At 46.7% G+C, this 22,418-nt stretch overlaps 1 protein-coding gene across 3 annotated transcripts in view; it reads left to right on the plus strand.

Annotated features, from left to right (window-relative positions):
• The window catches only part of PRKG1 (protein kinase cGMP-dependent 1), a 358,167-nt gene that overhangs the window by 305,278 nt on the left and 30,471 nt on the right, over positions 1–22,418 (plus strand). The window lies entirely within an intron of this gene.

Here is a 22,418-nt window from a genome sequence, read left to right on the forward strand (position 1 = left end):
CATAGCACATTAAGGAAGGGAGAAAGTGTTTTCTCAAAGTCAAATGCTTCGAGTGACTGACTAAATTACAAATTCCAATTAAGTTATAGATAGAAACTTCTCATTAAACCAGAGGGGTTGGAATGATGTCTGCTAAAGGTATTGGGCACCTCTTGGAGGGAAAGTGAGAATTCCAAATTAAGTATTGATTAAAAATAACTCTTGGCTTGTTTCAGAAACTAAGATCCATCTCAAAAATCTTCAGTTCATGAGCAGAACTTGTTAATTCCACAAAATACTCACAGATTTCTCTTTTTTATCTTTGATATTTGAAATACTATATTTAATTAATTTTAAGTTATTAAAAGGGTTACATTTTAGATTGGAATAATATTTCCCTACCTCAGATCAAATGTAAGATACCTTCTAATAAAGAAGTTCCATTAAAAAGATTAAATTCCCTAAGGTGGGAGACTACCAACTTCCTTTACCATCCCCCAAAAAAGGGGATATGGGGCATGGAATGCTTCAGACAGATGGTCCCAGGTATCCCAGGGCCATCCAGTTATTATTTTATATTAATTTGTGAGTGCTCCTATTTGGGTTATATTGATTTCCATCAGAGCAGAAGGGAAGAAAACATTGGAAATAAAACTAATAAAACTGGAGAATTTTGGATTGGGTCATAAACAATGTCACGGTCATAGAAGGTTTTTGAAGGTGGCACCACAAAAAATGAGCACCAAGAAAAATGTGCCTTTACCACATCTATAATTTTAAGCACTATTGTTGAGTATTTATTATCCCAGGAACATTGGGGTTGCAGGTTGAGGAGATTTTGAGGATAATTTGGGGAATTTTAGGATCTGCTGTACAATGTGGAGGAAGCTGCAATTTTGGACCTCTTTGGAAGAAACTCTCCCTTTTGGGAGCCCCTGGGTTTTGACCTTCACATTTTTTTTGCTTTTATCTTCTCCAGTCCTTTCCTTCAAATGCCAAGTGTTTCATCCCAATGGAAGGGCAAGGCCCTGCTGATGGAGGGATTGTTCCCTAAAAGGCTGAACCAATTAATTTTGATAGCAACTTTTTTATCTTCAAAGTCAGAAGGCTGTGCTGGAGCCCTGTCACTGCAGAGCAGGGCTGACAGTGACATTATTGTCACATCTTGACATTTTGCCTCGGACAGAGAAGGAGGGATCAGTGTTGTCTGTCTGGAAAAACATCCAAAAAACCAGAATGCCCTATTGAAAAAAACTTCATATTCCTGTTTGCTGGGCTCATTGAAAACCAGCAGAAAGATGGACAGAGGAGGGAAAAAATGCAAAGTTCCTTGGAGAGGGACCCCAGAAGAATTGTGAGCCCTTCCCTGAGAAAGTTTTGGTATTCTAAAGTTACCTCGCAAGGCAAACTCCTTGGGAGAAAAGTCTCCTTGGCAGCAAGTTTAACCTGGATTCCTTTCCAAGTAGCAGTTAATTAGCTCCAGTTAATTGTCCTTCAAGGGCTGATTTTTTCCGAGGGGAGGTTTGTGGTAGGGAAGAACTCGGAACATAGAACGAGGCAGGTTAGTGAGGCTTTGCGCAAATCCCATGGAATGTTTCTGCTCATCTTTTTTTAGCTCACATCTCCTTTTCAGAGCTCATTGCCTGCTGGGAAAAGGCCTTGGGATGCATCCTGTGGATCAAGTGGATCAGGATAACCAAGGCCAGCTTGGGCAGGACTGGTCTAGTGAGAGGTGGAAGGGGTTGGAACGAGATGGGCTTTGAGGTCCATTCCAACCCAAACCATTCCAGGACTGTAAGTGCCTACAAAATTAGTGGCACTGGGTTTTTTTCTCATTTCCATGCTGGAGCACATCCCTGGGGTCACAGAGCTCAGGGCATGGCTGGAAGGATGTTAGGAAGAAGTTACAGGCTTGGAATATCTTCCTATGTACCCATCTGTCCTCTAGGCCTGGAGGGGCTGAACTACTTATAGAGTTCATTCTTATTTTAGAGTCACTTTCCTGCTTTTCTCAGTTTGGGGTTGGCAGTTCCCTTTAATGTCTATCCTTTGTGTTCCCTCTCTTAAATCAGCAATTGCAGACATCTCATCTGTGAGACCAAATTTTTAATTGCAGGCTGTAATTCTAATTATAGGATTATGCAGTCTACAATATGAATTATAATATTCTACTCCTCGAATGTATTCAAATGATTTAAAGAATTAATTAGCTAATGAATATTAGAGTTGCCTCCTAAAAGGGGAAGGAGAGAGGCAAATTTGCTTCACACTCTGAGGAAATGTGAGTCCAGAAAAGCAGCAGTCGTGTCCCAGTACCAGGCCCAGCCACGCTGGCATTTAGGGCATGAAGGAGATGCCCAAATAATCAGAATTATCTCAGCGTAGGTTGCTTCCAGATGGAGCCACTCCAGCAGCTTCCATAAATCCAGGAGGACACAGCAGGGTGGTTGCTACTGCAGCTGCTGGTGCCAAGTGGGACAAGGTTCAGTGACCCCCTTTTGCTCCAGGCACACCAATCCTTCCTGCTGGGCTCTTCCCAACCCAGGAACTCCTGGTATTTATCTTGTGCAATTGTTGAATGCTCTCCAAGGCTGGGGGGTTCCTCTCTAGGTGGTGCCACCTTTTTACGGCGCAGCCACAGCACCGAGGTGTCCCTCCCACCTGGCTGGGACAGCTGGCAGCTCCCTGGCTGTGCTCAGCCAAGCACAGCCCCCATAAACACTGTCCCAATGTTCCCATCACATTCCCAGCTGGCTCCCAGTGCTGGTGTCCTGTGGCAGCAGGGCTTGGGATTGATACCCAGCTGGCACCTTCGTGCTGTTCTCCAGGCTCTCTGCAGGTAGAGGTTGTTCTGACTGCGCTTTTCCCTTGGGTTCTTTTTCCCATTTCATCTATGTTGCAGCCCTGGGGGAATGTATGGATACTTACAGCCAAAATTGGCTGCTTTTTCCAGGACTTGAGGGGACAGGGACCTTTATTTAGTGTAGAATGCCTTTCTGTGTCCTTGCAGCTCCTGCCCCAAAGCCCTTCATCTTTCTGGAGCTCTGCTTTAATGAAGAGCTTCATTAACAGTTGGACTCAAAGATCTGAGAGCTCTCTTCCAACCTGAATGATTCTATCCAAACCTTTTGTTTTTAGTCCCCTTTCTCAGTCCCTGTGATGTCCCTTTTTTCACCTTGCACCCCCTCTCTCACTCCATTTATTCATAAAAAAGCATCCCAGGAGTTAATTTACTTAATTGTGCTGCAGAGGATGGTTATGAATATTTTTCCATTTTATATACCTATGGAAACAAAACTATAAAAGTACAAAGATATCTAAGGAAGAGAAAATAAAAGAAATAAAGGGTAAGAGGAGAGAGAGGAGAGGAAAGATCCCACCACCCATGGATCCAGAAATGAGACTTATTTGTTGCAACTTTGATATCTGTGGGTCGAAGTGATGGTCACAGTCTTGATCCACTGAGAATGAGGAAACATCTCCATAAATATACTGAGGCTGGATTGGCCTTTCAGCTCTGTAAAAAGGAGCAGAAACCAGCTTAGCCTCATGGAAACTCCTGATTTGGTGTGATGGAAAAGCTTGGGGAAGCTTTGCCTGCAGATGTTGCCTCTGCAGGGCTCTGTCCAACCTGCTGGGCTGGACATCTAGCCAGCCCTGGGTTTGTGTGGCTAAAACAACCCTGGGCATTAGGGAAGGATGCTTTTATTTTGTTTAGAAATACAGCTGAGATAAGCCAAGAAAGATTTTAACCCCTGCCAGAAGGGCAGTGGCAGAGTTAAGGTTCCAAAATGGGAGCTGCCAGTTAAACAGGATGATTTATCAAGTGTCATTTTTTGTGCTGGGCTGGAAAACTTTGGCTGAAATAATCCACCGAGGCATTGAATGCAATTTTTTTTCTGCAAAAGACTGTATTTGCTGGCTTTGCAGCATCAGGGAGCTGTGCTGAGGGGCTCCATCCCCCTCTGTGTCACTTGTTCCCTGAATTAGGAACCATCTGGGAAGCAGCTTTTGCCTCGGCTATCCATGGTGCCAGACTGGGGAGGAATCCCATAGGATGTGCAAAAAGCTGGGAAAAAGCTGCTCAGGGCTATAAAAAGCAGAGGTTGCAGTAATTTCTTTTAAGCTGTGTAAATAATTAAAACCCTTCTCCCTGGTCAGGGCTATGTGAAGCAATAGCTGATCATTGATACCTGTTCAGTCTGTGTGAGCTGGAACATTTGCTGTTCAGAAAAACTGAGATTTTAGGTGGCATTATTTGCTCTAACATGGAAGAGCTTTTTCTCTTCCTGCTGCAGAGTTTTGCTTTTCCCAGCATTCAGCCTTAAATAATTTGTCATTCCATCCTGGACCCGCTGGTAGTTGGTATCCGGCTCTATCAGATTTTCCTGATTGCTGTAGTAAATAGGAGTGGAATTAGAAAACATCTCAGAAATAATTTGAAAATGTGAGATCCCAGCAAGAGACCACGCAAGGTGATGTTCCTAAGTGAAGGTAAATGCTAAATGTGACTTTGTTGTTTGAGGGGGAGTTGCTGTTTGTTTGCAGACTTGAATTATTCACAAAGAGACCACACCAGGCAGACTTGGTGGCTGCTTCCCTCTGGAGAAATAGCACTGGGAGTGCTCTGTCACCCACCAGGGATATGTGAAATGACCTTTGAAAGCCAGGTTGTTTTATTTAGGTAATAATCTCTGCACTCTTCCCTTGTTCAGCTGACCTTTGGATGTGATAATGGGCTGTGGCAGATGTCACATTGAAGCCTTGGTGTGGAAAAGTCAGGGCCCCTGAATTGGACTGCTCTTCCAGCAGCTGGCTGCATTTGTTTATGGAACTGGGCTCCCCTCTTTGTTTTATGGAATTAGGGCTGTTCTGAGGAAGCAAAACTGCAGCAGAAATCACCCCTAGGATAACAAATTCCAGAGGGAGCAGAAATGCAATGTGGATGCCTCCATGTGCGTGGCCATTCCAGTTGCATGTGGTGGGAGCACTTGATGGTCTGGGCCTTGGAAATATCAGCCATTCCTGTGGCATGGCTGGGAATCCTTCTCTCAGGAGCTGCTGGAATACTCTGCTAATCCCAGCACTTGGAGCTCCGTGCAGCGCTGGCTCAGCTTTAACCAGAAACCTTGCCCAACTTTGGGGGGCAGAGCCAAGGCAAAGGCAGCGTTAAAACATTTCTGTGTACCCCTGGTGGTGTAAATTGGTTGTCCAGCACATTTTGGAGCTGTCCTGAGGATTTATCCAAACAGCTTTTAAGGATTACACCACTGGAAGTTGGGCTATTTCTGTCCCACTGTTAACTGCTGACTTAAATAACAGGGAGGCACTTGAACAAAATGTCATACAAATAAAATGGAGTGATTCTGCTGCCACAGGGAGCCAGTGATTTTGGAGCTGCTGGAAGCAGGTGTGGGGTCATTTGTGGCTTTCCTAGCTCTGCAATTCCCTGCTAGTCCAGTTCTGCTTGGCTGTACCTCAGCAGCTCCTACAAGCTCGGATCTCACTTTTATATCCAAGAGTTTGTAAGGGAAAGGAGAGAAGGAGATGTAGAGCCAGTGAGAGATGAAGGGCAGGTTTGTTGCTGGTGCTGGCACACAGGGAAGGTTTGGCAGGAAAAGATTTCCTTCAGAGGGAAGCACTGGGGCAGGAGGTGGGACAGCATTGTCTCCCTGCTGTCAAATTGTCTCGGTAGGGCTGGCCCAGGTGTTGCCAGATAAAGCAGTTTCTTCCCATTCACCCAAAAAAATTCCCATGCCAGGATTTATGGGAGTAGCTCCAAGGTTTGGAAATGCTGGTTGTTTTAACTGCAGGGAGACGGGAAGGAGTAGAGGGTGGAGGTTCCTGTTTCAAAATGAGTGAATATTCATTGTTCTGCCTGCAAACATTAGTGAGTGTGGCACCCCAAAACTGCACAGCAAATTCAGCTGACCCCAGGACAGAAATTGTGTCATATTGGAAGATGAAATTCAATCACCCAACTGTGAAATGGAAGAATTTAATCCAATTTTAAGTGAAAAACCCAGTGCAGCCTTAACTCCAAAGCTGCTGCCGACACCTCCTGCAGTTGAGGCACCAAAACAAAACCTTTTTGTTCCTCCTGTAGAAAACAATCACTTTTCCTGAAGGCTCAAATTGCTTCCAGTCTAAATGTAGTCCCCATTTCACTCAGGATTTCTATCCTCATCTCATCCTTACTTGGGAAGCACCTGAGGAGCCCTTTCCATGCCTAAAGGGGCTCCAGGAGAGCTGCAGAGGACAAGGGATGGAGGCACAGGGATGGCTTCCCACTGCCAGAGGGCAGGGAGAGATGGGATATTGGGAAGGAATTGTTCCCTGGCAGGGTGGGCCCTGGCACAAGGTGCCCAGAGAGGCAGTGGCTGGATCCCTGGAAGTGTCCTAGGCCAAGTTGGACTTTGGGGCTTGGAGCATGTGATATTATTATTATTTTATTATTATTTTTCTCATGTGCTTGTTTGCAGCACTTGGAATGCCAGAATGGTTTAGGTTGGAAGGGACCTTAAAGCCCATCCAGTTCCATGGGCAGGGACACCTTCCACTAATCCCAGGTTGCTCTAAGGCCATCCAGCTTGGCTTTGGACCAGATTTAGGGCATTCCAAACCCCACACTGGGAAGTGCACTTGGTTTTCCTGGCTGTGCTCTGCTCCACTTCCATTGATTTGCCCTCAACTGCATTTGCTGCATTTTCTCAGTGCCTCACTGAACACTCCATGAATGATCTGAGAGCTACTGAGCTCTAAATCTTTAAATCATCTGAAAAAAATGTAAAAAAAAAAAATAAAATAGAAAAACTGCTCTCATGATTTAGCTGATCCCACAGCTTCTGCGGAGGTATAACAAGATGAAACATCAGAAGTATAGATAAGATGACGTTGTGAATATGTGCGATAGCTCAGTGCCTGTAAACCTTGACAGAGAAGATGAAAGCTTGATCTGGCCCATTATGTTGGACATGTAAAACTACCTGGAGGCTTTTAATGGAGCCTTTATTATTAAATTTCTGATGCGATTTAAAAGCCCCTCATTCATGGCTGTATTTAAAATGATTTTAGTGATGTCAGTGAGGTGTTTCTGGCTCTGTCTGCTCAGCAAAGCAGCACAGGGAGACGTGTTTGAGCCCTGTCTTTGCTATCTCTTGGTTTCCTGTCATTTTCCTGTACAATTGTTGGGTTGCTCTGTAGAAAACATCAAATAACATCATTTATTGATCACAGAGCAAGGGATTAGAGTGATACCATGAACTCCAAAGTGTACAATTGGAGTCTGCTCAGCTGTTGATGATCTGTGTGAAATGACTGTGCTATACCTCCCCCAGCCCCTTCAGAGCTGCAGGTCCTGGTGCTGATTTTAGTTTTGGATTAAATCTCAGACCTGGGTGCATTTCCATCCCAAGACACTTCCTCAGCAAGGTGCATTCCTCACACACAGATCCGTATTCCTTCAGCCCTTTGGAACCGCTCCTGCGCAGGAGTGCTCTCATTCCTCTTGGAAGGCAGCATGGAATTCCCATGGCTTGGAGCTCTTTGAGGAGCCTGAGATGGCAGCAGGGCTGGCAGCAGGCCAGGCCAGGGCTGGGACTCTTGGAACACGCAGAGAAATTGCCAGGGAGTCCCTGCAGATGCTTGGCACAAATTAAAAAGCCGCCACTCGGCTGCTTTGAAACGTCAGCCGTGCCCTTAAATTCCCCCACTTCCAGCTTCCCAGTCATTTCCTACACTCAGGGAGTGAGTGCCTGGAGTTCAGCTTTGAAAGCTGTTTTACCAATCCCACTGCTCCAAATCAGCTGTTTTAATAATGATGCAGGAGCTGAGTTGTCATATTTTGCATCTGGGTCAGATGCAGACATGAAAATATTTAAGAGTTGAGCAAGTGCTTAGTGAGGACGTGACCTCCTGCTTGGAAAAAGAGCGGAACCAGGAGAAAATGCTGCTCCAAGACTTTTGCTCCCTGCTGCTCACACGTGGCCTTGCTAAGTATTGAAGCTGGCATTTAAAGCAAAAAGGATTTGCTCTCATATTTTATGGTCGCAAAGGGTAAAGTCCTGCAGGGGTGAGCCTTGCACCGGTCACAGACCACACTCAGCACTTCCCAAAGTCCCCTGAAAATGAAATATCATCCACTGCTGTTCTTGCAACCAGCTAAAACTCTGGTCATTTGACTCTCCTTTTACTGAGCTTGGAAAATGCAGCAGCAAAATGAACAACACTCCCTCCTGTTTCTATTTGTGTTCCAACCTCTCCATTGTTTTTCAGGCAGGCAGGTTTTTATCAGTGCCTCCTTATCCAGGACAGCTCCTTGGAAATGGAAAATCCACTCAGACTTCTCAGGAGAGACAGGGGAGGAGTAAAGGCTGGGAATGAGCCTTTCCTGGTGGGTTGGTGATGGTTTGAGGTGGGAGTCTCTTGACTCAAGTGTCCTTCTCTGTGAATCTGGCTCCAAGCATTTGGCAACACAGTTTTAAACACATCTAGGGGAAAGAAATTCAAATATTTCTTTGACCGACAGCATCTCCTGTGCCATTTAACAGATGAGCTGAGCGTAAGAAAGCTGAGCTTGGGGGGAGCCAGGGGCTACATTGCTCAAAGATTCAACAGGAGCTGCTCCAGTGAATACCCCTTTTGAGTCAGTGAGTGTGGGATGGCACAGCCTGGCTTGGAAATGAAAAGAATTGCAAACACCTCAGCTATTTGAAAGTTTTCCTAATTTGCCCCAAGTTTCAGTGGATGGCATTGCTTAGAAAAAAAACATTTCTAGTGGAGGGCATCACTCCTGCTGCAGGGGCTAAGGAGGGGCTGATCTGGGTCCCTTTAGAGAAGGGGCAACAAGGATAAACACTCTTGGAGCATTTGCAAATAGCATTGGAAGTGTGTCAAGAAAAAAACAATGATTCAATCATATTTTATTATGACCTTTTAAAAACTCTCCAGGGCTTGGAATAGTTTATAGTCCCAGTAGTATCTCTCTCCCATTTCCAGTTTCATGTTGGGAAGAATCCTACTGTCATGTTGGAATCGAATTGATAATTTCAAAGTGATAGTTTTAAATCAACTTGATGATTTTCCTGAAGTCCTTCATCTTTAAAAAAACCCTTTCACTGTTAAAAAATAAAATTATCCAGGGCTGCTTTCAAGATATATCCAAAAGCATCCAGCCCATTCTTTCCTCAGAAACCCATTTTTACAGTGCTTTGTACAGAGAACTTCAATCCTTGTGCCAATACCCATTTAAAATTATGAAGTCCACCTGAGAAGGTCCTAAATGAGTGCTTGTTGCCCCATTCCCACATGGCAATGCTCCAGTGTTGAGGCATGAGAATCCAGAGTGACTGGGGGTGATTTGGGGGAGTCAGGGTCAGACCTGTGAATGAGGAGCTGGGGTTTTACTGCCTCCAAAACTGAATAATCCAGAAAACAGCTGAGTTTTCAGAAGAAGGATCAACCCTTTCCCAGTGACTCCTGGCATTATCATTTGTGTGCCATCTCTTTATTTGATAAGGTGCAGCCTTATCTGCCTCTGCTGTTAGAAAAGCCCAGTGCCCATTAGTGATATTCATTTATCTAATAAAACACAACATTACCAGCTTGGACCTGATCATTTGTATTTTATACTTCTGCTCTTTACTCTCAGTTTCTATGGGAACCTGGGCTGTTACAGCAGTGGGGAATAAAGAGATGAGAAGTCTTGGAGAACACAACTCTGTTTCTCTGCTGAATTGCCAGGCACAAACACTCAGCTTAGAGCCAAACAAACTGGGAAGGGAACAATCAAGGCAGGAGAGTGGATAATCATCAAGTCCATCCTTGCTGAAACATCTCAGTATGCTTTTCTACTTGGAAAATCCAGGTGTGATGCTGAAAAGTTGGGATTGAGGAAGAGACAACAGGTTGTGGTGCTTGGCTTTATGGCTATTTTAGTGCAGAGTGCTCCAGTGCAACTAAAATTTTGTCAAACCCTCTCTTTTTGGTGTAACTAATTACAGCTGATGAGGTGGAAATGTGGTTCATGTACACTTCTGTACATGAGAAACACACTTCAAGTCACCCATTCCAGGGATTCTTCAGGATCTGCTGCTTCTCTCAGTGGTTAATGCAGATGAACTGAAATAATGAGCAGGAAATAATTAGGAAAATCCCCTCGAGGACATTCCTTGCAGCACCATGATGTGAATTCTGGACAAGAGACTGGACTGAGGCTTGGGCTTGATGATCTGACAAGTCTTTTCCAACATAAATGATTCTGTGTTTGCATTTCAACCTGACTGAGAAGGATGTGGGTGCACTGCTCTGAATACAGAATGCCAGCAAGATGAAGATGAATTTTACATCTTCCAAGAGGTCTGTGTTTAAAATCCAGCAGATTTGCTGAGGATATAAACAACAAAAAGGCTTTTGAGACAGTTGACTCAGAGCAGCTGTGGCTGCCCCTGGGCCCCTGGAAGTGTCCAAGGCCAGGTTGGACAGGGCTTGGAGCAACTTGGGACAGCGGAAGGTGTCCCCACATGGCAGGGATGGCACTGGATGGGCTTGAAAGTGTTTTCCAAACCATTCCACAATCCTGGGATTTCAACAGAGTCATTTGCTCAACACCAGCAGAGCCTCTGATGTTGGAGGCTCCAGGAGAACAGCGTTTTTTCACAGCCCTTGCACTGAAATTGGCTCATCCTCCCATCTCTGAATCCAGGGGAGGGGTTTGGAGCCCTGGCAGCTCTGGAAATACCACGGTGCTGTCAAAAGGCCTCACATAAAAAGCCTCAAAACCCACTCTGCTAAAAAATAAACAGTGAACCACATAGTTTGTGCCTTAATAAGCTAAAACATTGGCACCTACTTAAAGAGCCAATTTTGATTTAGTCCTGAGGGATGCAGACATTCCTAATCCCCATGTATGGCTTACAAAGGAGCTCTGCCCCTCCTGCCTTGCCTACTGTTAATCAGGCTGAGATGCCTGACAGGAAAATCTCACAGAATTATGTTTGTTTGGCACAGAGCTGAGTTCAGGTCTCCCCTGATTCATTTTCAAAGAGAAGCTCATTTGAAACCTTCACTGCTAATTCCAGGAAAGGAAGAAGGCATTAAGGCTCTCCTGGGAGTTTCAAGTGACAGCAGAGCCATTAGCAGAGGGGAAGTGCAGGAAGATGATCTTTATCAGAAACCACATGTTTGGCTGTATAGTTCAACCCCAGGAATCACTGTTTACCCCTTGGTTAAGGATTGTTTTATTACATTAAAAAATAAATGTTTCTGGGTCTCTCATCCTCTCAGTGAGCAGCAGGTAGACTTTGGGTGTTTACTAAAGATGCTGAAAGACACAGGAGTAAAACCTGCTTGTAAAGGAAGAGGTGATTGCCTTTGAAAATAGAAATGGGCTTTTGGAAAGGCTTTGTGTAAACTCACCACTGGAGAAGTGAAGGCCTTTATAAAGAGTCTCTCTCCATCTTTCTTGGGGAATCCCTTCAGGCCCTGGAAAGGCACAATTAGAGTTTCTCCTCTCCAGGGTGAATAATCCCAACTGTCCCAGCCTTTCCTTCCAGCAGAGCTGCTCCATCCCTCTGATCATCCTGGTGCCTCCTCTGGACTCATTCCAACAGCTCAAAAAAGCACAAGGAGGGTGGGTTTGGTGTGCAATGTTCTGCTCCTTCTTGTAACACCTTTCCAGGAGCTCCTGTGAACCCACCAAACCTCCAGAGGCTGCCAGAGTACTCCAGGGAATATCACCACATGCTTGCTCTGCTTCTTCTGATCCCAGACATCCCACAGGTGATCTGTCCCAGGGTAAATCTCCAGTGTATCTCGTTTTCTGCATCTGGAAATAGATCTAAAGAGAGGAAATGAATTAACTAGAATTCATAAAAATACCAAGTCTGACACCATCCTGCTCTCTCCCATCTTCTGGAAACAACTGGCAGAGAAGGAGCCCGAGTGGGAAGAGCTTCACCTGCAGAATTATCTCCCCTGTAAGCAGCTAACACTGGGTCTTTATAGCATAGAATTAGGCTGTAAAAGTAAGGTACTTAAATGTGGAGAAAGGTTCCTAGAGCAGGGTGTGTTCAGCATTTATCCCAGATATTAAACATTCAGATAGTCCAAAACCTCTTGGATTTTAGTGAAATTATGTCTCCCTTTGCTAAATACGTCTCGAAAATGCTGAATTGTAGCAATTTTCAGGCTGGAGAGTCCCAGCTCCCATGACTCCTGTGGTGCTGTAGTTTGTATAAAGCCAGACTGTTTTCCTGCTGCTTTCCTGGTGATCCTTGACACTCCATCCTTCTTTAGCCCATCAGCATGGAGATGATGCTTTCCTGGGGTTGTCTTGGGGGGAGTTGTCATCTCAGAGCCTGTTTTTGGTATTGGAAGTTTGGGTTATTTTTTTCTATCTCTCTTTGATTTCATCTTTATTGGAAAAGCACTGAGGTGCTTCTGCCAGGCCCTTCCCAAGGTCCTTCTGCAGCTCATTCACTCTGTTTCTTTTCTGCTGCTCTGAATGTTCACAGAAACTTCCTAGGAACCTTTATCTATCAGAACTTTGACTTCATCAAGCAGCAGCAGCCCCAGCCTCAGGGTCATAGGTGGTGATCTCCTGCTCTCCAGAGCAGTTATTTATCCATGAGAAGACCTCTCCTTTTGTCTCCTGGCAGCTTTGTGTCTTTAATGGCATTTGCTGGGGAACATTCTGAAAGAACTTTTGGAAACCACATAAACTCTGTTGGGCAGATCAACCTTAAGTGTGACCACTTCAGGAACCTTGATATGTCCCACCTTGGGACACAGTAAATCAACTTTATTCTACTCTTGATGAAAGTTTTCAGTAATAAAGATACAGACAATACAAGCCAGAGGTCCCCATGTCAGCTCTGCAAGGCTGTCACAGAATGCCAGGATCCCTGAGGCTGGAAAAGCCCTCCCAGCCCATGGAGCCCAAGCTGTGCCCAGTGCCCACCTTGTCCCCAGCCCAGAGCACTGAGTGCCACCTCCAGCCCTTCCTTGGACACCTCCAGGGATGGGGACTCCAAAGCTCCCTGGGCAGCACCTGCCAAGGCCTGAGCACCCTTTCCATGCAGAAATTCCTCCTGCTGTCCAAGCTGAGCCTCCCCTGGCACAGCTTGAGGCCGTTTCCTCTTGTCCTGTCCCTGTTCCCTGGCAGCACAGCCCAACCCCCCCCGGCTGTCCCCTCCTGTCAGGGAGTTGTGCAGAGCCACAAGGTTCCCCCTGAGCCTCCTTTTCTCCAGGCTGAGCCCCTTTCCCAGCTCCCTCAGCCCCTGCTGGGGCTCCAGCCCCTTCCCCAGCTCCATTCCCTTCCCTGGACACGCTCCAGCCCCTCCAGGGTCTCTGGCCAGGAGGGCCCAGAACTGGACACAGCCCTCGAGGTCCCTCAGCAGGGCCAGCCCAGGGGACAGCCCTGCCCTGGCTCTGTGGCCACACCATGGCTGGCACAGCCCAGGGCCATTGGCCTCGTGCCCCTCTGGCACCCCTGGGCTCCTGTCCAGCTGCTGGCACAGCACCCCCAGGGCCTTTCCCAAGGGGCCCTTTCCAGCCCCTGTGTCCCCGCCTGGAGCTGCAGGGCTTGGGGTGAGCCCAGGGCAGGACCCAGCACTTGGCCTTGCTGAACCTCAGCCCATGGATCCAGCCTGTCCTGATCCCTGACCTCCAGCACATCCACACTCTCTGGCAAAAATATTTTGAAAAGTTTTGTTGTCTCCTGAGGAAGCAGTGAGAATGTAAATCTGCTGCACCATGCAAATGTATGGAATTCCAGTATATCTGTACTACCTACAGAAAAATTATGTCAGGAAATTAGGGGACCCTGGAGAGCTGCAGGTGGTGCAGGGAGGCAGAGGGACACTGGGAACAAACTATGAATGCTGCAGTTATTTGATGAAAATAATTAGGATGCTTTGGAAAAATGAAGCTGCTCTACAGAAGCAGGACAGAAACCAAATGAGAGTGTGGAGGAGCACACGAATGTCCCCAAAGGCTGGGCCTTCCTAGGGCTGTTTAAGAGTGTGTGGCAATGGCCTGAAGGACTGTCCCTGGAAACGTGGGATATTCCTGCCCTCCAGTGGAAGTATGGGAAAGTGCTGGATAAGGGATGGAACCTTCAAAGGGATGCTAAGAAACCCTCAGGAAGCTCCTTGCTTTTGATCTGCTGTCCTCTGATCTGCCCCTGGTGTTGAGTACCAGAGCTCTTGGTCCCCTGTGTGTCCCCACCCCAGACCTGCTGCTGTGCCTGTATCTCACTGGATTTCCCAGAGCTGGGGTGAGATTCCAGTGTTGAGAACAAGGCTTGGAGTGGTTTCAGGAGAGAACTTATCCGTGCAAGTTCAGCTCCTGGGATGGCACAAGCCCTTCTCCAAACAGAGCAGAGTGCATGGGAGGTATTTTAGGAACTATTGTGCTCCATCAGAAAAGCAGGAATGATGTTGAACTGCTGGGATGGGCAGGATTTGGTGCCTGGATTCCCCAAAGGAGCCAGCTTGCATCCCTTTCCCAGCCAAGGAGCTACCTGAAGTAAAAAATCCTGGGAGTTCAGGTGATTTTTTTTGGTTCCTTGTTTTTCTAATCCCTCCTTGATTAGCACAGAATAGCATTCCAATGTTGTCAAAGCACTTGGGAGTTTCTCCTGCAGTGAATTTTGGCACAGCAGCAGTGGAGCAGTGAGAACTCTGTTTTTGCCTGGCTGCCATGTGTCAAATAAAGAAATGCCTGATAAGAACTTCCTTTTATCTGGTCAAGACAAGCTGTAAGATTGAGCAGCTCCTGTCTCACCATGTCAGACACAAACAGATTCCAGGGCAGGCTGGAAAACACAGCTCTGGGCTTTAATGCTCTTAGACACTGCAAAGAGGGGTCTTGAGTTTCCCAATTTATCCCAGCTCTGTGAAGATCTATTGGAAGTGCCTCAGTGCATCCAGCTGGGTCCTGTCTCTGCCTGTGCCCTCCAGCAGGTGTCTAAAACTGGGAGAGGAGCAAAGATGTGATTATTGATTTATTAATTGGCAGCCTCTGGTCTCCAGTGATTTGGGACTCAGGCACTTCCTGCTGTTGATAGATTTGAGTGTTCCTTGGTGGGTTTCTCTTCCCTGAATCTGCACAGCTGCTTTCCATGGCACACCCTGACCTTTTCAACTTTGATCATCTCCTAGCACAGTTGTCTTTTCCTCTAGCACAGAATCCAGTCCATATCCATGCTCCTCACCATTCCTTTCCAGTACCTTTTCCAACCTTACTCCTTAGTTTTTGGGGTGAGGGCAGTAAAGGTGGATGAATGATCATCACCACCTGCTTATGCAGGATTTTTTTCCCCCCACTTAATTCCTACAAGATTTCAAGTGTAGGTATTGCCTTGTCCCTCGGTGTCTAATTCCTTGTTCAGATTTTCACCTTGGGCTTTTGTTTGCTGGTTTTGGTGATTTCATATCCTTAACCAATGCTGTCATTTTACTTCTCCTTGTTTCTCCAGTTCATCTCTAAGGATATTCAACAGGAAGGATTTGAGCACTGCTGGCCTCCCTCCATTAGGAAAAAGAGCCATGCATTTCCTATTTTGAATTTTTTTTTGTTTTAATAAATGCACACACCCTTCTTATATCATTTCTGTAAGAGCCTTTCAAACCTTGTCAGATGCCATTAGGAAATCCAAGCCAACTGTATCCAGCAGATCTCTCCTCCCCATGTGCCTGGGGACTCCTTCAAAGAGCTCCAGTAGGCTTGGGAAGCGCCTTGGCTCTTCCCCAAAGAACTCCAATTTATCCATGTGTCAAGTGCTTCTGTTAGGACAGATGTTGGGTTTAGGGGACCAAAGGGCTCTGGATCCCATCAAAAAGCCACTTCCATCCTGGAGGTCACACAGAAGTGCTGGGGGAGGCCCATCTGGTCTCTTGGTTGACTTGGGTCCCTCCTGACACTTCAATGGGGTTCCCCTGGAGCTTCCCTGGGAAGGAAGATGTGCTGGGAGGGTCTCCCCACATTGACCCCAGGGGTAAAAAGTGCACTGAGCTTCTCTCACATGGCTTTGTTCTCCTCGGTGGGCTCTTTCCAGAGGGTCTCTGTAGGGTCTCTATAGCCCATGGTCAGGCTCGTGCTGCTGCTGTGGTCAGGAAGGGGTTTTTATTTGGTTTGAAGCCTTTTGAAGTTGTTATTTGCCTTTTTTTAATTCTATCTTATGGTCTTCTTCCTTTAAACTGGACATGATTTGGTTCTTTTTTCTTTCCTCTTTCTTGATTTGTTTGACATGATCTCATATTTGAAGGGTGCTCTTGCTTTTAATATCCTGGCTCCTGCTGCCACTCAGCCACTCCAAATTCCTGCTGGCCTCTCCTAGATCCATGCTGGGTGTGTTTGCTGTGTCCAGATCCTCATGTGCCACTGCTGAGATTTAATTCTCATCAGCTCTTTCAGCTGCTCTTCTAATTCCCTTTAGTGACATTTTAAGTGCTGCTTTTATATGAAACATCTCTCCAGCAGTATTAGGTCATAGCACATCATGGTTTTTCTCTTACAAGGAGGTTCCTCCAAGGGTAGACTTTGAATTTGGCCTGGCTCATCTTTTCTTATCTATCATGGGGCTGTGGTTGGATAGGGCTTGGAGCAAGTGTAAGCTGTTCCTGCCCATCACATGATGATTTTAAGGTCCCTTACAACCCAAAGCAGATCACAGCCAGCCTTGCTCATCTTTTGGGTGGCCAGAAATCTCATCCTATTACTCTCCTTCCTTGTTTACACTGGAATTTCCATCGACAGTTGATCTTGATAATTTGTTTTGCTAATCTGATTTAGCACAATAAATTACTCTTTTTTTTTTTTTAGGACAGGTTTGGTGTAGCCTTCCTGTCTCCAGCATCTTCTGGGGGTGTAATTCTGTCATCCCAGAGATGGCCCTGCCATTCCCCTGTGCCAAAATAACCTTCCTGAGAGCTGAGATCTCCTAATTCTCCTGTTCCTCTCCCTTAGACCTTTCTTGGATGTTTGTGCTTGCACAGGTGCTTTGGTTCTCCTGCTTCTCCAGATTTTCTCTAAAAGGACCTTTCATTCTTCTGCCTTTTCCTGACTTTTGCCAGGTAAAGGTTATTTGTGTGAAGGTGTTTAACTCTTCCTGCTTCTGCAGAGTCCATCCCATGTGGAGCCAAAAGGACCTGCATGGCCCAAAGCAATACTCACATAAAAACCAAAATCTCAGCAGGTAACCAAATTAGAAGTGGGTTTGGAGAAGGGAGATCCTAGGATGGGGTTGATTAGGAGGAACCCGGGTTCAGTGAGTTCTTCCCATGTTTCCATTTGTCTACCAGAGTGAACAAGGGGAGCACCAAGCCGCTCTTTGTGTGCACAGGCGCTTCCTTTGTGAGGGACAATCTTCTTCCTGCCTGCTCCCACATTTCCAGTAGGATTGTATGTGATATTCCCCTCATTCCTGCCTTCCTCTTACATGTCACCTTTTTTTCCCCAAGTAAATGGGAAGGAAAATGCAAACTTCCACCAGCAGTGCTGGCAAGGCTGGAGCACACCAGCATTGGCCAGAGCGATAAATCCTTGAGGGTTTTGGAGGGATGCTTTGGGAAGTTTGGTCCTGAAAATCCTGTGCAATTAGAGGCTCTTCCTGATGATCTGTGGGAATTGGGGGGAACCTCTGGAGTAAGAAGACATCATTCACCCACCAACTACAACAATGTCTCCAGATCCATCACACATGAATTACCTTGGAGCAAGGGGAATGCAGGTCCTGTACCTGGGCAGGAATAACCCTGGACACCAGCACAGGCTAGGGGGTCCCTGCTGGAGCAGCTCTGTGGGGAAGGAGCTGGGGGACATTGAACTGTCCCTGAGGCAGCAGAGTGTCCTGGGGGTGCTGGGGGACACCGAGCTGTCCCTGAGGCAGCAGAGTGTCCTGGGGGTGCTGGGGGACACCGAGCTGTCCCTGAGGCAGCAGAGTGTCCTGGGGGTGCTGGGGGACACCGAGCTGTCCCTGAGGCAGCAGAGTGTCCTGGGGCCAAGGAGGCCAATGGGATCCTGGGCAGCAGGAAGAGCATTGGCAGCAGCTCAGGGAGGGATCCTGCCCCTGTGGCAGCCCTGCAGGCCCCTCTGCAGTGCTGTGTCCAGCTCTGGATCCTCAGCACAGCAGGGCCAGGGAGCTCCTGCAGCGGGGCCAGCGGAGGCTGCGGCGCTGAGGAAGGGCCTGGAGCATCTGGGTGCCCAGGAAAGGCTGAGGGAGCTGGGGCTGTTCAGGCTGGAGAGGAGCCCCAGCTGAGAGGGGCCCTCAGCCCTGGCTGTCCCTGTGTGCAGGGAGGGGCAGAGCAGGGCCCAGGCTCTGCTCCGGGGGCCCAGCAATGGCCCCAGAGCCACGGGCAGGGACTGAGCCCAGCAATTCCCCCTGCACAGGAGGCACAACTTCTTCCCTGGGCAGTGCCCAGCCCTGAACAGATTGCCCACAGAGCCTCTGGGCTCTCCTCCCTGGGGCTGTTGCAGAGCTGTGTGCACACAATGCTGTGCCCTGTGCTCTGGGATGGCCCTGCTGGAGCAGGGAGGGGCCACCAGGTGCCCACTGAGCTCCCTGCAGCCTCAGCCAAACTGGGATCCTGTGATTTGGAAGAGGCTGCAGAAACAGAGAAGAGAAGGCTCTGGGGAGACTTCAGAGCCCCTTCCAGTGCCTCAATGGGCTCCAGGGAGTTGGAGAAGGGTTTGGGACAAGGGATGGAGGGACAGGACACAGGGAAGGGTTCCCACTGCCAGAGAGCAGGGATGGATGGGATATTGGGAAGGAATTGTTCCCTGGCAGGGTGGGCAGGCCCTAACACAGGGTGCCCAGAGAAGCTGTGGCTGCCCCTGGATCCCTGGAAGTGTCCAAGGCCAGGTTGAATGGGGCTTGGAACAGCCTGAGATGATGGAAGGTGTCCCTGCCCATGGCAGGGGTGGCACTGAATGGACTTTGAAGTCTCTTCCATCCCAAGTCATTCTGTGATTCCATGAAATGCCTTTCAACAGCCCTTTGAGAAAGAACACAAGTTCTCTCAAGGGTAGAACTCTACCTTTTAGCAGCTGCCAAGCTGGAATCCCTCTTGGAAGGGATTTTCTCCCAGAGCATTTGGACCATTGGAAAAAAGAACTGAGGGCAAAACACTGACAAAGTTGTCTGAAACCCCTGGGACTTGAACAAGTGCGCAGTAAGTGGTGAACACAGTGAGTTGGACAAATATATGTGTCTGACATTATCAATTTATTGATCTGTTCCCCACATTCCTTAAAAAATTTAAGAGGAGAAAGCTGCAACCAAGTCCTTTTAGCAGGAGCATCGCTGTTGCCATGGTGACCTTTCCTCCTGCAGGTCCTGCCTGGAGTCTGGAGGCAAAAGGGCTGCTTGGAGTTACCATGCTCAGCTGAACCACTTTGGGGGTGCTGAGATCTAATTAGCACTTTGCAATTAGCTGGGGAGATTTTGTAGACCACAACTGTGATTTGAGCAATTTCAAGCTGTAATTAGGCTGAGCTTTCCTTGAGATCATGCCTGGTTTTCCAAGGGTGGAACCAAGGCTCTTTCCCAATGAATCCCAACAACTTTCCCTAAAATACTTTTGGTGTTGTTCAATGGTACCTTGGAATCCAGTTTGGTAGCTGGGATTTATTGCCCTTGTGGAGTTCAATTGGAATTTTAATGTAAAATTCTTGTTTTCATGAGTATCCACAGCAGCCTGGGTTCCCCTTGGTGTTTTCCAAAGGAAAAAAATCCCCAAGGGATCTGCAGGTATTGCCTCTCAATTCAGTCAGAAAAGTGAAAGGAAAACCCTTGATGCCTTCTTTTCCAAAGAGATTTTATTGTCTATAGATTCAAACTAATGAGGAGAAAAGAGGGACTTCAGAGAATTGTCTCCTTCCTGACCAAAATATTCCTTTTTTCCCCCTTCTAAATTATTCAAGGGCATTAAAGATCACTGTGGGAGGTTTATTTCCCACTGTCTTTGTGTCATTCCTTTAGGAATAACTCCTTATGGAGTGCTCCCATAGAAATGCTGCTGGATCTGGGGGTTTAAGCCAAATTTTGCCCTAGGAATCCATGATTTGAGTATGAATTTATTTGGCTGTTGATAAATAAAATTTTACTGCTCTTCCATTTTATATCAAATGTTCTGTTCATTGCAGTGAAATGAGGTTGTCAAGGTCTGAGTGCAGCATGTGAGGTGCCATGAGAAGTCTTCTGCTTTTCCTTAGGATTTTGTTCACTGAACCAGGATAGAATGTGACATGAGGCATTTCTTTAGCCTCCAGCTAAAATAATCCAGAGTTAAAACAAGAGACTGGCAAAAAGGGAGGGAAAAGAGAAGGAACAACCCCCATCCTTAAGTAATATCCTTTAATACTGCACAGAACAGGAAACTCCACCAGAGGAAGGAATACTCCACATCCTCCCTCCGCCCCTTTTAATTAAAATGGATTAAAATCTGGGGGGTTTAATCAGACTATTCTGTAGGGTGTCTTGTTTGAACTATTTCAGGACATTTTGGCATGAGGAGTAGTACAATGTTGTTTTACCCAGAGCTGAATCCAGTATTTCTCAAAGAAGGAGGTAGGGAGAGTCCTGTTGGAAGCATGGAGCTGTTTCCTTAGGAGTTCAGGATGAACATGTGCATCTGGAAAACAAATACACATTTCCATGGTGACCTCCCTGTGACTTCCAGAGAAAATCAGGGACTGTGTTCCCTAAAAACCTTCTTTGTGCTCTCCTGAGAGCACTTGGGCTCAGATCTCTAAGGAGTTCCAGTCAGTTGGCATTTTCTATCCTGGTTTTTTTTGGCTCTCTCCAGAAAATTGTGGCTTCTTCTGGCCCATCAGCATCTTGTGGATGGTTATGGACAATTCCACAGTGTGGGTGCTGGAACTGGGGGGCAGAGGGTTGGGATTTTGGGAGCTCAGACTCCTGGGGGCTGTTGTGAGTTTTAAAGGGAGTGATGCACTTCTCTGTGTTACAAGAGAACAGGATCCCACATGAATATCTGGGGAAAAAAGGGTGAATTTTGCCTTTGAAGGAGTTTACTCTCAGATGAGGTCCCACTGTGGGGTGGGAGGCACTGAACCCAGCAGCACAGGGTTTATAATGAGGTATCACCAAGCTCCTGGCACATTTAGGGCTTCAACAAAACTCACTTCAGAAAATCCAGACTTTTCAAAGAGCCTGGATGAGAAGAAGCACTTTCTGAGCTGCTTTGGCTGCATTTCAATGTGTTCATTTACAGTTTTGGGTGAGATCTGTGCAACATTCAAGTCCTCAAAGCCCCATAATTCCAACAAATCTCTTTGTTTAACTACTGAACCAAACTGGGATGAGCTCAGCTTGCTGCAACAGCACAATATTGTGTTTGAGCACTCACTGAAAAGTGATTTGCTTTTTAAAAAAGGAGATGAGACAAATGAACCTGTGAGTTTTTCAACCCTATATTTTTAATTTCAGATCTCCTTCCCCTTCCAGAGGAAGTTAGAGATGCCATGGCTTTAATGTCTGGTTTAGCTGCCACTCAAAGCTCCCTTTCTGTAAGAAAATCTGAAGCAGGGGATGTGCAATTTTCTCCTGATGTGAAAGGCTGTGAGTTCAGGTGCTAAGGCATCCAAGAGAAGTTCCCAGCCCTGAAAACATGGACTTGAAAAGAAACCCAGCCTTTATTTTCCATGCAATGGTCCCTGCAGCTTCAGCTTCAAATGCAGTGGCACCACCACGACATGGCTTTTAAAAATCACAAGGAAAAGCCCCTTGATTTGGATTTTTGAAGGTGTCAGATGTGGAAGGCAGTGAGAAGAGCAGCTAAATCAGGAGTTAAAGCCACCTCAGAAGGATGAGCTGCAAGGAGGACATCTGACCAAGGAATACCTGTGTTATAATTCCCATCTGTTTGCCCTGGATCCATCCACAGATCCATCCTTCCAGTCTTTTGGTGTGACTTGCAATTTAAAAAAAAAAAAAGAGTAGAAGATGAGTTTGATGTTGTCCTTCTTGGTCTTCCTTGGGGCAGGGCAGCAAATCCTCATCTGGAGGTAAATCCTCTCTGAGCAGCCAGGATCAGTGAGTAGCACTGTAGCATCCATCCCTCTCTGGACTGGACTGGTGTTAGGATAGCTAATCCCAAGCAGGAATTATTGATAGAGATATCCTGGAATAATTTTGGGATTTGAATGTGTGAGTGAGCTCATAAATGGCAATCATGTGACAGAGCTGGGAATGAACTCAGATGTTCTGTAATGTTTGTGATTGACAGGAAAATAGGCAGAGCTGGGCTTTTCCTTGGAATGCCAGCTTTTCCTGAAAGGATCTTTGTGAAGTCCCCAGGTGCATTTGTGCATCATGAGGGAGGAGGACACGTGGTACACAGAGAAAGGAGCACAGAGGCCTTTCCCATACATTCATGACATTGTTATTTCCTGCTCTCACTGCCTGCTCTGCCTGA

The sequence above is a fragment of the Catharus ustulatus genome, chromosome 8, assembly GCF_009819885.2.
Source record: "Catharus ustulatus isolate bCatUst1 chromosome 8, bCatUst1.pri.v2, whole genome shotgun sequence".
NCBI lineage: Eukaryota > Metazoa > Chordata > Aves > Passeriformes > Turdidae > Catharus > Catharus ustulatus.